The sequence below is a fragment of the Chiloscyllium punctatum genome, chromosome 18 (genome assembly GCF_047496795.1).
Source record: "Chiloscyllium punctatum isolate Juve2018m chromosome 18, sChiPun1.3, whole genome shotgun sequence".
Classification (NCBI taxonomy): Eukaryota; Metazoa; Chordata; class Chondrichthyes; order Orectolobiformes; family Hemiscylliidae; genus Chiloscyllium; species Chiloscyllium punctatum.
Genome location: NC_092756.1, coordinates 23,934,280 through 23,950,951, shown reverse-complemented (window position 1 = coordinate 23,950,951; position 16,672 = coordinate 23,934,280). Strand labels below are relative to the sequence as shown.

At 46.4% G+C, this 16,672-nt stretch overlaps 1 long non-coding RNA gene across 1 annotated transcript; it reads right to left on the bottom strand.

The window, feature by feature from the left end:
• Positions 1 to 1,876: 1,876 nt before the first annotated feature.
• On the bottom strand, positions 1,877 to 16,448 carry LOC140489136 (uncharacterized). Its single transcript, XR_011963081.1, has 4 exons — positions 16,108 to 16,448; positions 10,624 to 10,730; positions 4,661 to 4,778; positions 1,877 to 2,073 (listed from the first exon to the last, which is right to left on the bottom strand). It is a non-coding gene; the product is annotated as an uncharacterized lncRNA (long non-coding RNA).
• Positions 16,449 to 16,672: the final 224 nt, after the last annotated feature.

Below are 16,672 nucleotides of genomic sequence, written 5' to 3'. Positions count from 1 at the left end.
ACAGGGGAGAGACCATTCAGATGTTGTGTGTGTGAGAATGGAGTCAGTGACTCATCCTGCCCCCTAACACTGGGTAGGAATTGTTTACCTCTCTGTGTGACAAGGGATTTGCACAGTCTTCAACACTACTGAGAGACTAGTAAGTGCACACAGGGAAGTGGTCATCTACCTGCTCCATGTGGGATAGAGTTCACACGTCACTGCAGGACACTGATTCTGGAGTTACTGTTCATCAGAGTCAGGACTGGACCTTGTACATGATGACACTGTTGGAGTATTGATGTTGTTGTTAATCACATGAATTGGGCTGGAGTTGACTGAATTTATATTGCCACTTTCTGAACCTCAGGGTGTCTCTCTGGGCAGTAAGTCTCCACAAACAGCAATGTGACAATGAGCAATGATCATCTGTTTTGATTTAAATTATGATCGTAGCACGGCTGCTTCACAGCACCAGGTACAAGGTTGGAGTCCAGCGTTGGTCAACACACTGTGTGGAGTTCCCACATTCTCCCCAGGATAGTGTGGGTCCCCTCCAGGTGCTCTGGTGTCCTCCCACAGTCCAAAGTTGTGCAGGTTAGGTGGACCACTTATGCTGAATTGTCCACAGTGTCCAGGAATGTGCAGACTAGGTGGATCAGCCATGGGAAATGCAGTGTTACAGGGATGGAGTGCTCTGGGCGTGATGTTCTTCGGATGATCGGTGTGGTCTGATGGGCCAATGCTCTCCTTCCACACTGTAGGGATTCTATTCTACGATTGAGGATAAAGGCGATGCAGCACAGTGTCCTTGGAGAAGGAGCATGTGGTGTATATCAATGCTCTCGATGCCTTTAGATAGAGGTGGGCACCGCAGGGGATACAGCGCTTCATCTCCACCACTGCCCCCTCACCTTCAACTCTACTTTGATTTAGTCCCTTCCCACTCTGTCACTTGTGATGGTTTGCTTTGCACATAATGGGCTTTGTTTGTAAATATTCAACTGATGACACTGGTGTGCTACTGCTGGTGATTATATGTTAACAAAAAGCAAAATAATGGAATAATGATGTTGATGGTGGGAACGTTGCTCAGCTGTGTGTGATAACACTTCTGGATAAGAGAAATGGGGAAAAAAGAATGCTTCACAACTCACAGAATGAGAACTGAAAAGGAGTTAAATCAAACCAAAGGCTCAGACAGGGAGGGAATATTTCCCTGGAGTTTGAGTAACTGGAAAGTGGTGGTGTCCAGGAGTAGACAGGATTTTGTTCTCAAGTGAATTTGAAATTTTAAAAGCTGTTATATGCAGATAGTTTCGATTCTTTTAGTTTTATTTATTGTGGAATAAACTTGTACATTTGCTTTAAAAAAAACAAATTCACAAACCTTGTGTTAAAGATAAATGTTAAATAACATCCATCAAACCATCCCTCACTGAAAACTGTTGTGGAAGTGCAATCTCCTGGAGAATCCCTGCCCCCTTCTTCCTACCCGGGCTCCATGACTATACACATACCTGGGAGGTAGCAGCAGGAGGAGACCATTCGGCCTTTCGTTCCTGCTCCACCATTCAATGGTAAACAGCTGACCATCCCGCTCAGTCTCCTGTTCCTGCTGTATTCCAATCCACTTTGATGACTTTACCTCGACGAACTATATCTCAGTCCTCCTTGGGCTTCTCTGCCTTTTTTTCCAGTGACGTTGCTGTGTTACTGTGTGGGTGTAGGCAGGGGTAATGTGATGGTGCTGCCTCCTGGAGGATACACTCAGCGTCCCTCATCATCCTGCCATAACATCAACTGGGTTTCAGTAAATAGATATAGAACCCATTTCCAGGATATGGGCATCACTGGCTCAGCCAGCATTTATTCCCCATCTCTAGATACCCTTGAGAAGATGGTCATGAACTGCCATGTTAAACCACTCACAGTCCATTTGGCGCAGATAGACCGACAATGCTGTGAGGGGGAGTGTTGTAGGGTTTTGTCTGAGTGATTCTCCATCTTTGGTTCTTCAAATTCTGGTTAACTTAATCACAATCTGCACATGATTTTGAGATTTCAGTCTGCAAATCTTCACCATCTCGCACCCTGTGTAAAGGAATATGCACAGAATAGAAATTCAGAACAGACTATTCTAGTTTCTCCAGAATATTTTTTTTACCCTTTCTCCCCCCAAAGTTGTAATCCTCCAGTCCACTTACTCTCTCCCACCGTTCTGACTCTGCTACCACTAATGTACACCCTCCCTATTCTCTTGGAGTTACGGATAAACAGATCCATGCCACCAATTCCCTCCCTGGTTACACTCTGCACCCTTTCTGGGTTAACTTCCTTTCCCTTTCGTTGCTGCAAGTCAATAATGTAACAGTAGAATGCAACATACGGAAATAGAAAGGGAGGTGGCAGATCATGGACAGAAGAGGAACCTTCAGTCTGGGAGAATGGGTCAGATCCTTCTGTGTTTCCCCTTGGTCGATTCCAAGCATTACAATGAGTTGGGGATGGAACTTGGTCCCACATGGGTGTGATGACACTTTAACGCACCTACAGATCAATACTACAAGCAGATGCATTCCTCCTCCAGCCAATCACAGTGTGAAATACTTTCCGCTAGTAACCCCAAAGCACATGCTCCAAAATCGGCCCTCAATGTGTACATGTGCAGTGCCGGGTTTCCCCTCACACGTGTAGTCCCTGCCTTAGGGATTGTGTGAGCTGTAGTCCCCATGAAGCCACTGGAGCCCTATCTCTGGAAAGTGTGGGCTGGATGTTGTTGTGTATAGAATCCCCATTCAGACACGCAGGACATATGGGCTGTCATTGGGTTTTACTGAGACATCTGCTTCCAAAACCTGATTTCTGACATAAGCAACATAGATTCAACCAATTGTGGGGGTGGGGAGGTTAATGAGGCAAAGTAGATTTGTAGCAGAGGTGGCTCAGTGGATAGCACTGCTGCCTCAGAGCTTCAGGGACCTGGGTTTGATTCCAGCCATAGGCGAATGGGTGGAGTTTACACGCTCTCCCCATGTCTGAGTGGGTTTCTTCTGGGTGCTCCAGTTTCCTCCCACAATCCAAAGATGTGCAGGTTAGGTGAATTGGCCATACTTATTTGCTATACATTTGCATGTTAAACCATTAGCCATTGCAAAAGCAGGGTTACAGGAACGAGTGGGTCTGAATGGGATGCTCATCATAGCGTTGGTGTGGAATCGATGAACGAATACCTTGTTTCTGCACTATAGGGACTCTATTCTATTCTCATGAGGAAGAATGTACTTGTCTCAATGTGCTGTGAATCTGTGGAATTCCCTATTCAAAGTGTGGTGGATGCCAGGGCAATGCGCAAATTTAATGAAGAGATACAGATGTTTAATTCGCAATGAGGTGAAGGGTGAGAGAGAGCAGGCGGGAAAATCCAGCTGAGGCCGAGGTGAGCTCAATCATCACCGTATTAAATGGTGGAGCTGGTTCGAAGGGCTGCATTGCCTCTCCTGTGCCCAGTGCTTATCTTCTTACGGTAATAACTGCAAAGCTGAATCCAAAACTCACCACCTTCACTAAAGGAGATTTTCGGAAAATGCAGGATAGTCAGGTGGATTAGCGTTCCAAACTTAGATAGTGAGGAAGTGTGTAGAAGATCATGATTTTGCAATTTTAAACTGAGGGGAGACAGTGATTTATGGTTTTAGACTGCGTAGTACATTCACAGCATTCAAAATTCTCTGTTGTGAATATCTATTCTATACTTTATTACAAAAGCCAAGGTCTCCGACAATGAAAACCAAAACACCCAGGTAACATCGCCTCCCCTTGTAATCTGATAAAAGACTTGTGAGAAGTCTGATTGAATTTATAACACAGATGGCAAGCTGGAAGATTAAATCCAATCCCAAGATCCTGTGCTTAAACAAAGTAGACGACAACAGGATGAGGCAGTAATTTTTCAAAGTGCACAGCAAAATTATATATTAGTGAAAAGGAAGGACTGTAGGGAAAGGAGTAATCTGCCATTTGTGTCTAAGGAAATAAGGGAGTCTACCAAATTGAAACAGAAGGGATACAAATTGGCAAAGACCAAGGAGAAACTAGGAGATTAGAACAACTTTAAAGATCAACAAAACGCTTGATGGGATTTTGACTGGGTCTACAAATGAGCAGCTATCCCCAGGGCAAGAATAGCAGTTTACACTGCTCGAGGAAACCTATTGCGTGGGGAACATATGGCCTATTTAATTGTTGAAGTACTTATCTGAAGAAGTCTGTCAGCATAGAGATGAACCTGATAAAGTTAAAAATTACATCGTGCTTGGAAAGCTAGTGCTTCCTAATAAACCTGTTGGACTATAGCCTAGTGTCGTGTGATTTTTAACTTTGTCCACTCCATTCCATCACCGGCTCCTCCACATGAGAATCCTGACAGACAACCCCACCGAAACTGAAGCACCTGTCAAGTACTTGACTGAGCCACGGAGGTGTTGGGGAGGGGTGTGTTGTTTAAATATAAAGTGCTGAATTGAACTAGACTTTTTAAACTGCCGTTGCCACGGAGATAACACTGACAACCAGCCTCCATTCAAAGCCTCAAAGCACGTTAACATGGACTTGGCTGTGTCTCAGTACTTTTGCAGTCACACTGAGATTTGAAATATCCACCCACGGACAGAATGCACACCTTTCCTTCCAGATGAAAAGGCCAATGATATTCAGATCGGGACGGATCAAGTAACTATCAGATCTGAACATGAAATTCAATTTGAATTTCTCATCTGCAAATCCACCCTTTCCGTACCCTACAACAGAAAAAAACAAGTCACCATTGTTAATACAGGATGGAACTTTATAGGACAATGATAGTATTAAATTGTAGTTTCCTTGTTCCCCCAAAGCTTTAAATCTCAGTCTCACAATTTCTCTCTCTTGTTAACTGAAATCCAAACCAATCTCATCCCTCGTTTCCTCCACACCCAGTTCTCACAATCTCTCTCCTCGCCTTGAATTCAGTTTCCGAGCTGCTGTCTGCAGATGAAGAACCAAATCAATGAGTTTGATTTGGAGCCTCCAGGGTGTTGGTGAATCCTCCCCCCATCTCCCAGAACCCCCATTCTCTGATGAGAATCATTCTGCACACACTGGCCAAATCATATCTGGTTGAACTAAAATTAAACAAATTAGAACTCCAATTGGAGGCTCATCCTTGTCATTTTCCATAACAATCCTGACTATTCATAAGAGTTCTGACAACTTGCTGCAAAATGCTCCCCCATTGATTTTTTGACCACTCGTCAGGATACCACGCAAAGGGCTATTCCCCTGGGTCGGGTTCTCAGAGGAAAGAAGGAAGGGAGCTGGCAATGACAGATTAATCCCACACATCCACAGCCTCCCTCCCTGGCACTGACCCGCCCTGCACATACGCCAACAACTGGCCAGCACTGCGCCCGTGCACTGATCTCCCTTCCTACGGAACATGCTCTCGATCACACAGAATCCTGGAGGATTGTTATCAGCTGCTGCTCAATAGAGTGGAGGGGGCGGGGCTGGAGGACTGGGACAATGGGATTGTAAACAATGAATGAATGTGGAGGACACTGGAGGATGGACAGGTCAGTGAGGGACAGGATCAGTGCAGCAGCAGGAGGGGATACTGGACAAACTGAGTAATGGGAGAGTCTGACAGGAGAGAAACTACAGGAAGGTTCTGTTTGGAGACTCAGGCAGGGACAGCTGGGAGACAGTATGGCCTGGTGGCTTGGGCATGTTTTCCAATCAGCCTCTTCAAAGCCGCTGTTACCAAACTCTGAACCCGATTCTCTGGGTCCAGAGGTAAGGACACTACCACCATTTCATGGTGGGCTCGTGGAAAGAAGGGAAGATTTTCACAACCTCACTCACATGGAAACTCCTTGAGCTCCTCGTACTTACTGTCTATGGTGGGGATGGAGGAGACAGAGCAGGGGGGAGGGGGTAGGGATATAGGGACTGCCTTTCAAGAGGAACTCACCTGTGTTGGTGTTATTAACAAGACTCAATACGCAGTCACAAACACAAAGCTGGTGTACGTGAACGTTATCCAGAATATTAAATCCTATAACTGGGCGACGCAGACCCCAATGTACAGAGTTAAGTCCTGGATATCAATAACAGCCTTGTGCGGGGGAAATCATGACTCATGAACTGGACTGAGTTTACTGAAGAAGTGACAAAGCGGATTGATGAGGGCAGAGCGGTGCACATGATCTTCATGGACTTCAGTAAGGCATTCGACAAGGTTCCTCATGGGAGATTGGTTCGCAAGGTTAGATCTCATGGGATACTGGGAGAACTAGCCATTTGAATATAGAACTGGTTCAAAGGTCGAAGACAGAGAGTGGTGGTAGAGTGATGCTTTTCAGGCTGGAGGCCTGTGACCAATGGAATGTCACAAAGATCGGTGCTGAATCCACTACTGTTTGCGATTTATATCAATGATTTGGATGAGAACATAAGAGGTATTGTTAGCATGTTTGCAGATGACACCAAAATTGGCAGTGTAGTGGACAGTGAAAAAGATTACCTCAGAGTACAATGGGATCTCGATCAGATGGGCGAATGGGCTGAGGCGTTCAGTTTACAAAAATGTGAGATGCTCCAGGAAAGCAAACCTGGGGAGGACTTTTGCAGTTAATAGTAACTTCCTAGGGAGTGTTGTGAAACAAAGAGACCTTGGAGTGCAGGTTTATAGTTCCTCAAAAGTAGAGTCACAGGTGGATAGGATAGTGAAGAAGGTAGTTGGTATGCTTTCATTTATTGGTCAGAGAATGTAGTATAGGTGTTGGGATGTCATACTGTGGCTGTACAGGACATTGATTAGGCAACTTTTGAAATATTCCAGCAATTCTGGTCTCCTTCTTATCGGAAGGATGTTCTCAAACTTGAAAGGGGTCAGAAAAGAATTACAAGGATGTTGCCAGCGTTGGATAGGGTGTTTTCCCTGCAGGTCGGAGGCCGAGGGGTGACCTGATAGAGATTTATAAAATCAGCCGGTCATGGGTAGGGCAAATAGACAAGGTCTTTTCCCTGTGGTTAGGGTATACAGAACTAGGTGAGAGGGAGGGGAGAGTAGGCAGAGAGTGTGGGGGGAAAGAGAGAATGTGGGGATTGAGAGTGGTCGCACAGGTGAGGACAGAGATGGGGGCAGGGGAGGACAGGCAGAGGCAGGGGAGAATCAGAGAACGGGGAGTGGAACAGAGGGGGGAGGGAAACCGAGAGAGGGGAACAGAGAGTTATTTTATAGATCGACAACTCAACCCTGTTCCTGTTTTCTCCTCCTCACTTTCAATCACTCTGAAGAGCTCAGAACTGCATAGTTCCTGGAAAGTCAAGTTTCAGGGAGACTGGGTGCTGAAGACTGCATTTGGGACGCTGACCTTTATGGGTCAGTGCACTCATCAATAAGGGGACCTGGGTTCGATTCCAGTCTGTCGTGTTTGCACATTATCCCTCTGTGTGTTTGCACGGGCATCCTCTGGGCGCTCTGGTTTCCTCAAAAAATCCAAAGACGTGCAGGTTAGGTGGATTAACTGTGGGTAATGCTGGGTCACATGGTTCAGGTGGGATGCTATTCCGATGGTTGGTAAGGTCTCATGGGCTGAATGGGCTACTTCCACACTGTATGGATTCTGTCACTGAGTATAAGAGTCAGGAGTTCACGTTGTGGCTGTACAGGGCATTGGTGAGGCCAGCTTTAGAATACCACATTCAAATCTAGTCTCCCTGATTTCAGGAAGATAGGACTCAGCCCCATAATAACAAGTTCCTGGGAAGTGTTGACGAACAAATACACTGTGCAGAGTGGTTTGATAGTTCCTTGAAAGTGGGGCTGAAGGTAGACAGGTCGGTGAAGGTGGTGTTTGCTGTGCTAGCTGTTATTGGGCAGTGCATTGAGTATAGGAGTTGGGAGATCATGGTTCGGTTGTACAGTTTATTGGCTCAGCCACTTCTGGAATGCCCATACTGCTTTACATTCTAGTATCCCTGCTATAGGAAAGATGTTGGGAAACCTGAAAAAGTCCAGAAAAGATTTATAAGGGTGCTGCCAGTATTGAAACATGTGAGGGCCTGAGGACATTTTGCCTGGAGTAGTGGACATTGTGGGATGGCATTATACAACGTCTTCAAAACTGCAATGTTTCCTGCAACTGTCACCGTTTCAGATGCTCCCAGACCTGCTGAGGATCTCCAGCAATTTTTTTTGTTTGTTTTTATTTCAGATTTCCACGATTTTGCTGAGGCACTTAGAGTCATAGACATTTAAAAGGTTTCATATTTTTTTTACTCTCACCCCTGGGATGGCAGGACTGATGGATGAAGAGGACTCAATCCTCGTTTAATTCTCCTTTCCTTTGTCTTTCTGAGCTGTTGCCTGCATCACAAAGACTCTTTCTCCCATCCCCTGACCTGAATCTGGCCCATCTAAGCCACTCTTTAGCTCCCAACCCCCTGCCAGACTAGTTACAATCTCACCAATGGAACTGGCAATCACCCCACCAGTAGATTTCTCCCAGCCCTGCCCAGGGGTAACCAGTCAGGCTGGTACAAGTCTCACTTAGCCCAGAAATGGTCGCAGTGCCTGGAACATCTAAACCCTTCTGTGGTACACCATTTCTCCAGCCACACATCCAGCTTATCTATCCTCTTGTTCCTACTCTCATTAGCACATGGCACTGGGTGTAATTCTGACATTCTTACTTTTCATTTTAATATATCTGATTTTCCTTTATACATATTTCAGGCCCTCATCCCTTTGTTTCGCGATGTCGTTGTTATCTGTGTGTTCCACAACCATTGGTTATTTACCCTCCAGGTACAGAACTCACTGTAGCCACTCAATGCTATTACAGATCCGAGCACCAGGAAGGTAACATACCATCCTTGATTCATGTCTGTGGCCACAGAAGTACCTGCCCTTACTCTGACCATTGATCCCATGTCACTATAGCCCTGCAACTGTCTTTCCTCCTGTTCGGTGCAGCAGAGCTATCTGTGGTGTCATGACCCTGGCTGTTGCTGATTTCCCCGAGAGGCGACCCTACCCATTAACGACCAACAGAATTCCAACCAGTATACAGTATCTGTTTGAGAAGGGGATGATCAATGGGACTCCTTCACTCCCTTGCTGAGCCTTTAACTTGATGTGATGGTCACCCATTCCCTTTGTGCCTGTGTAACCCTCACCTGCAGTGTGATGAACTCACTAAACGTGCTCTCCATAATATTCTCAGTATCATAGATGGTCCACAGTGAGTCCACTCACAGCTCCAGGTCTGAAAAGCAGTTTCCCAGTAGCGCAGATGGACACACTTCCTACACACATAGCCGTTAGGGACACTGGAAGCGTCCCTTATTTCCCACATTGTACAAGAGGAGCCCACCACGGGTGTGAAGGTTCCTGTCTCAATGTCTCTCTAGATTCAGCTAGTTACTCCCATTAAGAGAATTTTAAAGAGCTTTCAACCTTCCTTCACTTCAAACGTGTCCATTATAATCAATAGCCCCAATCTTTACTTAAGCTGATATATTATACTTTAAAAACTGTTAACAAATACTCCGCAGTATCGCTTACAAATTGGCTGTTCCCATTGGGACCATGTGAAATTCTGAATGGCCTGAACTAAAACTGAGTTTCAGCGTCACCTTCTCCCTGTCGCATCTCCCTCTGTTTTCACCCAACTCCAAAACATTCTCATTGAGCCAAGCAGCACTCAGCGTCAACATGGCATTCAGCAATTTCTGGATGAACAGATAATTGTCAGAATCTGGAAAATTCCACGTGAAAAGGTTACTGGAATTTGAGTCCAAAAGAAATTTTAATGGGAAATTTACAGGGAATTGAAAACAAGGAGTTCACAGGTTAAAATCATGAAGTGGTTGACTGGGTCTAAACATGACAGTTCCTGCAAAGAGTCGAGGTGTAGTTTGGATAAATCTATGTTCCCTCTCAGACCAATATCTCCTTCCCGGGCTGCACGGCCCAGAACAGTGCACATACCCCAAAGGTGATCCAACCATGAATTTGTACATTTTTCTGCTATTTGTTTGACAAAAATATGAGAGTCTGGAATAGGGTGGTTCTGGAAAAGCACAGCAGTTCAGGCAGCATCCGAGGAGGAGTAAAATCGACGTTTCGGGCAAAAGCCCTTCATCAGGAATAGAGACAGGGTGCCTGCAGTGTGGAGAGATAAATGAGAGGAGGGTGGGGGTGGGGAGAACGTAGGAAAGAGTACAATAGGTGATTGGGGTGATGCTGAAGGTAATGGGTCAGAGAGGAGCGTGGAGTGGATAGGTGGAAAGGAAGATAGGCAGGTAGGACAAGTCATGGGGACAGTGCTGAGCTGGAAGTTTGGAACTGGGGTGAGGTGGGGGAAGGCGAAATGAGGAAACTGGTGAAGTCTACATTGATGCCCTGTGGTTTAAGTGTTCAAAGGCGGAAGATGATGCGTTCTTCCTCCAGGCGTCGGGTGGTGAGGGAGCGGTGGTGAAGGAGGCCCAGGACCTCCATGTCATTGCTGAGTGGGAGGGGAGTTGAAATGTTGGGCCACAGGACATTGTTTTTACCTAAACGTATGAGCTACTTTTCGACAGACAGAACAGACAAACCTTTCTCGTTCCACAGTTAAATGCCAATGATATTCAGATCCTGATGACTCTGCTGACTGTAGAAACATGCTGTTGAGATCCCGGTCTCAATTATTCTTAATTAATATCTGATTTAAAAAAATCACAAGACAAAGCTCACAGTCAGTGCAAGATGAATATTAAAGACAAATATTTCCCTGGTATGTGTCTGATGTGTAAATGCTCCTCTTCAAATCGCCCCACCCCCACCCAGGAAGAGGACATGTCCATGCGCCTCGCTGTACCTTGCCCCCAATAAAGATGGCGGCTATAACCCAGGACCTATCACTGCCTGAGGGCCGCAGACATTTTCCCATTTGCTGCAAACGTGGGAGCAGGAGTTTCTAATTCAGGACTAGCGACCTGTACAGAGTGTAATTAAACCCCTCCCAGTCTAAACTGGCACATTTCATTCGGTTTCCGCTGCCACTTCCCCTTTCCCGTTTCCATCTCCTTCACACACCAAGGGTCATTCCGGTACCTGTGACCCTTCCTTAGATCCGATTGTAGGAATTCTAAATTTTCCCAGCCACCGTGTGGAAACAGGGCCATCGGCCCAACACGCTCACAACCACCCTCCGATGATTATCCCACCCAAACCCATTCCCCGACCCTATTATTCTACATTTCCCCTGACTCATGCACCTAAACTATGCATCCCAGAACACTACGGGAAATGTAGCTTGGCCAATTTACCGAACCTGCATATCTTTGGACTGCAGGAGATAGGGGATAAAGAGTAAATAATAGGTTGAGATGGAGTGCAAAGAGAGACCAGAACATTTGGAAAGACAAAGGAGTGGATTACGATCTTGCTGGGAGGGTGCATAGCTGTTAATGGAGGGGACAGGAACCTGTGTCTGGCAGCATCTCAGTGACGGTGGTGGAAATGGTGGCTGATTATCTAAGTCCTGCTGCAAAAAAGACCCTGAGCTTCCAGTTACCAGCTCTTTCACACACAAGACTGTTCCCTGGCCAAAATCTCTGTCTCAAGCTTACTGCAGTGTTCCAGTGAAACTTGATGCAAGCTGGCAGAACACTCCAGAACATACCAAATTGCCTCCTCTTTCAAGGATTCACAATTTCCCCTGCCATGTGGTCAACAATGCTCTCCAGTGTATCTCCTCCTCTTCCTGCACCTCTACTCTTGAACCCCACACCTCCAACGCAACAAGGATTGAACCCCCAGTCCTCACCTTCCACCCAGATCATCCTCTGTCAGTTCCACCACCTTCGATCAGACCGCACCATCAGAGATATATTTCCCTTCCCACCCCTTTCAGCATTCCACAAAGACCATTTCCTCTGGGACTCCCTCATTGGATCCATGCTCCCCACCAACCCACCCTCCACTCCCATCACCTTTGATTCAAGAGGTGTAAAACCTGTGCCCACACCTTCCCTTCACGGCAAATCACGGCACCAAAGGATCCTCCCACATCCAGCAGAGATTTCCCTGCACGTCCAGATACCTCACCTATTTTATCCTTTGCTCTCGATGTGGTCTCCTCTACATTGGGGAATCAGGATGCCAACTTGATTCAGAGAACATTTCTGGAACACATGCACCAAACAACTCCACCACCCTCTCAACGACCACTTCAACGCCCTCCCCCACTCCACCAAGGACATGCAGGTTCTGGGCTGCCTCCATCGCCAAATCCCAGCCACCCGACGCCTGGAAGAATAACACCTTATCTTCCACATTAACCCTTCAACCACACAGCATCAAGGTTTGCTCATCTCCCCTCCCCCCCCACCTTCTCTCAGATCCAACCCTCCAACTCGACACTGGCCTCTTGAACTGTCCCACCTGTCCATCTTCCATCCCAATTATCCACTCCAACCTCTCATCATTCCCTCCCATCGACATCGACCTACTGCCTTCCGAGTTCCCATCCGACCAACCCCACACACCCCTCTTATTTACCTGTCAGCCCTCTTACCTTTGGAGAGCTGATGAGTTAAGCAGCCTACTTTCCGCATTAACAATTCTGTGAACATTTCATTCTGAGCCCTCTAAGGAAATATCAGGGCAGGGTTTGTAAAGAGGTCAGATTGAATGAGGGTCTCAGTGAACAAAAGTGAGACACAGATACAGAGAGGTTTTGGGATGGATTGAATCAAATGTTACCAATTTGCACGGCTGTCAACATTACAGAAGTTACAAAGGGGAGTGATCAAGAGAGTGGAATTAGAGCAGCAAATAAATGTTAAACATTTGTGCAGCTAAAGGGGATGCTGGGTAAAGATACCACAGTTAGTGCTTATTTCATTCCAGACACACCAGCCAGGGCACACACCCTTGCTGTATCTAGCATATTGATCTCTTTAAGATGTTTGTTCATTTGAAGTGTTCCATGTTGAGATAGTCCAGAGAAGACAGCTTCTTCTCCTCAATCTCTTCTGCCAAGGCGATGCTGCTGTTAGAATTCAAGTCACTATGGCGTGTTACTGGCTGCTTCAAGGACTGGAACTGGCAATTGAGACTGAAAGGCTACTGTATAAAATATCTTCAATTGTATTGCCAGATTGCCAGACACATGTGGGGTTTTAAGAAAAAGAACTTAAATGATGGGCACTGAGTGTCAGAGTGCCTACTGTTGTGGGGACATTCTGTTCAGATCCAATCTATTGGTAATTGTTAGAATTGACTTATCCTGGCTCCAGAGAAGTGGGCAGAGCGTTATAACGGTCATCGAAGGTGGTAACAAATTTCCCAGAGGTTACAAATTGTAAATGACAGAGTAGGCATGAGTTCTGCTGGTAAAGTGTATAAATTTATTCAAAATGGTTCCAATTTACTTTCAGAAACAAGTGAGAGAAAAGCACATTACTGAGGCCTTTGCATTAGTCCAAATTTAGAAATTCAGGAGAGCTGAAGGGAGAGCTGGTGTTGGCAGTTGTAGTAATAATAGGGAAAAACTTGTTTCACAGAGAGAGAGAGTTCTCAGATGGAAAACTCAGCTTTAACATCGCATCAACTGCAGAGTCGTCCAATTCTGCAGGTCCTGATCCTTATCAGTAATATGAAAAGGGGAAAGCAGCATTCCTAGCTCAGAGAAATCATTCCCATGTTAGGCAGGTTGTCGAATATTTAACCGGTCATGTGATCTGCGAAAACACCAATGTAACGGGACCAGGGCGAAGCTGTGTAAATGTGGGGACTGTGGGAAGAAATTTACTTACCCCTCCCAGTGGGACACTCACTGACACAGTCACACTGGGGAGAGGCTGTTCACCTGCCTCACGTATGGGAAGGGATTTACTCGATCTTACAATCTGCTGAGGCACCAGAGGGGGCACAATGGATTTAGATCCTTCACCTGCTCCATGTGTGGGAAAGGATTCACTCAGTCCTCTGATCTGCTGAAACACCAGCGAGCTCACTCTGGAGAATGACCATTCACTTGCTCCCAATGTGGGGAGAGATTCACTCAAATGCACCACCTGCTGAGACCCCAGTGAGCCCACACAGGGGGAGAGGACATTCAGATGGTCAGTGTGTGAGAGGGGATTCAGTGATTCATCCTGCCCCCTGAGACCCCAGTGAGCCCACACAGGGGAGAGGCAATTCAGATGGTCAGTGTGGGAGAGGGGATTCAGTGATTCATCCTGCCCCCTGAGACCCCAGTGAGCCCACACAGGGGAGAGGCCAATCAGATGGTCAGTGTGGGAGAGGGGATTCAGTGATTCATCCTGCCCCCTGAGACCCCAGTGAGCCCACACAGGGGAGAGGCCAATCAGATGGTCAGTGTGTGGGAAGGGATTCAGTGATTCATCCTGCCCCCTGAGACCCCAGTGAGCCCACACAGGGGAGAGGCCATTCAGATGGTCAGTGTGGGAGAGGGGATTCAGTGATTCATCCTGCCCCCCTGAGACCCCAGTGAGCCCACACAGGGGAGAGGCAATTCAGATGGTCAGTGTGGGAGAGGGGATTCAGTGATTCATCCTGACTCCCTGAGACACCAGTGAGCCCACACAGGGGAGAGGCCATTCAGATGGTCAGTCTGTGAGAGGGGATTCAGTGATTCATCCTGACCCGAGACACCAGCGGGTTCACAATGGGTAGGAGTTGTTTCCCTCTCTGCGTGACAAGGGATTTGCTGAGACTCAACACGACTGAGAGACCAGTGAGTGCACACAGGGAAGTGGTCATCCCCCTGCTCCGTATGGTGTAGAGTTCACACATCACTGCAGGACTCTGATTCTGCAGTTACTGTCCATCAGAGTCAGGAGTGGACCTTGTACATGATGACACTGCTGGAGTATTGATGTTGTTGTTGTTAACAACCTTAACTGGGCTGGAGTTGACTGAATTTATATTGCTACTTTCTGAACCTCAGGATGCCTCTCTAGGCAGTAGGTCACCACAAACAGCAATGTTACAAGGAGCAGGGTTCATCTGTGTTGATTTAAATTGTGATCATAGCACTGCTGTCTCACAGCACCAGGTAAAAGGTTGGAGTCCAGCCTTGGTCAACGGCCTATGTGGGGTATCCACATTCTCCCCATAATAGTGTGGGTCCCTTCCATGTGCGCTGGTTTTCTCCCACAATTCAAAGATATGCAGGTTAGTTGGATCGGTCGTCATAAATTGTCCACAGTCTTCAGAATTTGCAGACTAAGTGGATCAGCCATGGGAAATGCAGTGTTACAGGGATGGTTGGTGGGATTTGATGGACCAATGCTCTCCTTCCACACTGTAGGGATTATATTCTATGATTGAGGATAAAGAATATTCTCAGGGTCTCCTTGGAAGAGGGGCATGTGAGGTGTATCAATCCTCTCTATGCCATTAGATAGAGGTGGGCACCGCAGGGGACACAGTGCATTATCTCCACCGCCACTGCCACCCCCTCACCCCCAACTCTACTTTGATTTAGCCCCTTCCCACTCTGTCACTTGTGATGGTTTGCTTTGCCCATAATGGGCTTTGTTTGGAAATATTCAACTGATGACACTGGTGTGCTACTGCTGGTGATTATACGTTAACAAAAAGCAAAATAATGGAATAATGATGTTGATGGTGGGAAGGTTGCTCAGCTGTGTGAGATAACACTTCTGGGTAGGAGAAATGGGAGAAAAATGCTTCACAGCTCACAGAACGAGAACTGAAAGTAGGTAAATCAAACCAAAGGTTCAGAGAGGGAAGGAATATTTCCCTGGAGTTGAGTAACTGAAGAGTGATGGGGTCTGGGAGTAGACAGGATTTTGTTTAAAGGGCATTTGAAATTTTAAAAACTGTTACCTGCAGATAGTTTCGATTATTTAAGTTTTATTTATTGTGGAATAAACTTGTACCTTTTACAAAAAAACAAATTCACAAACTTTGCGTTAAAGACAAATGTTAAATAAAATCCATCAAACCATCCCTCACTGAAAACAGAGGAGGAAGTGCAATCTCCTGCAGGATCCCTGCCCTGACGACTTCTTCCTACCCGTGCTGCATGACTATATACATACCTGGGAGATAGCAGCAGGAGAAGGCCATTCGACCTTTGAATCTGGCTCCACCATTCAATGGGAAACAGCTGACCATCCAGCTCAGTCTCCTGTTCCTGCTCTGTTCCAATCCGCTTTCATGACTTTACCACGATGAACTATATTTCAGTCCTCCTTGGGCTTCACTGCCTTTTATACCAGTGATGTTGCCGTGTTATTGCTGGGTGTAGGCAGGGGTAATGTGATGGTGCTCTTCCTGGAGGACACACTCAGCGTCCCTCATCATCCTGCAGTAACATCAACTGGGTTTCAGCAAATAAAGATAGAAACCGTTTCCAGGATATGGGCATCACTGGCTCAGCCAGCATTTATACCCCATCACTAGGTACCATTGAGAAGATGGTCGTGAGCTGCCATCTTGAACAACTCGCAGTCCATTTGGCACAGATAGACCGACAATGCTGGGAGGGGGAGTGTTGCAGGGTTTTGTCTGAGTGATTCTCCATCTTTGGTTCTTCAAATACTGGTCAACTTAATCACAATCTGCACATGATGTCGAGATTTCAGTCTGCAAATCTTCACCATC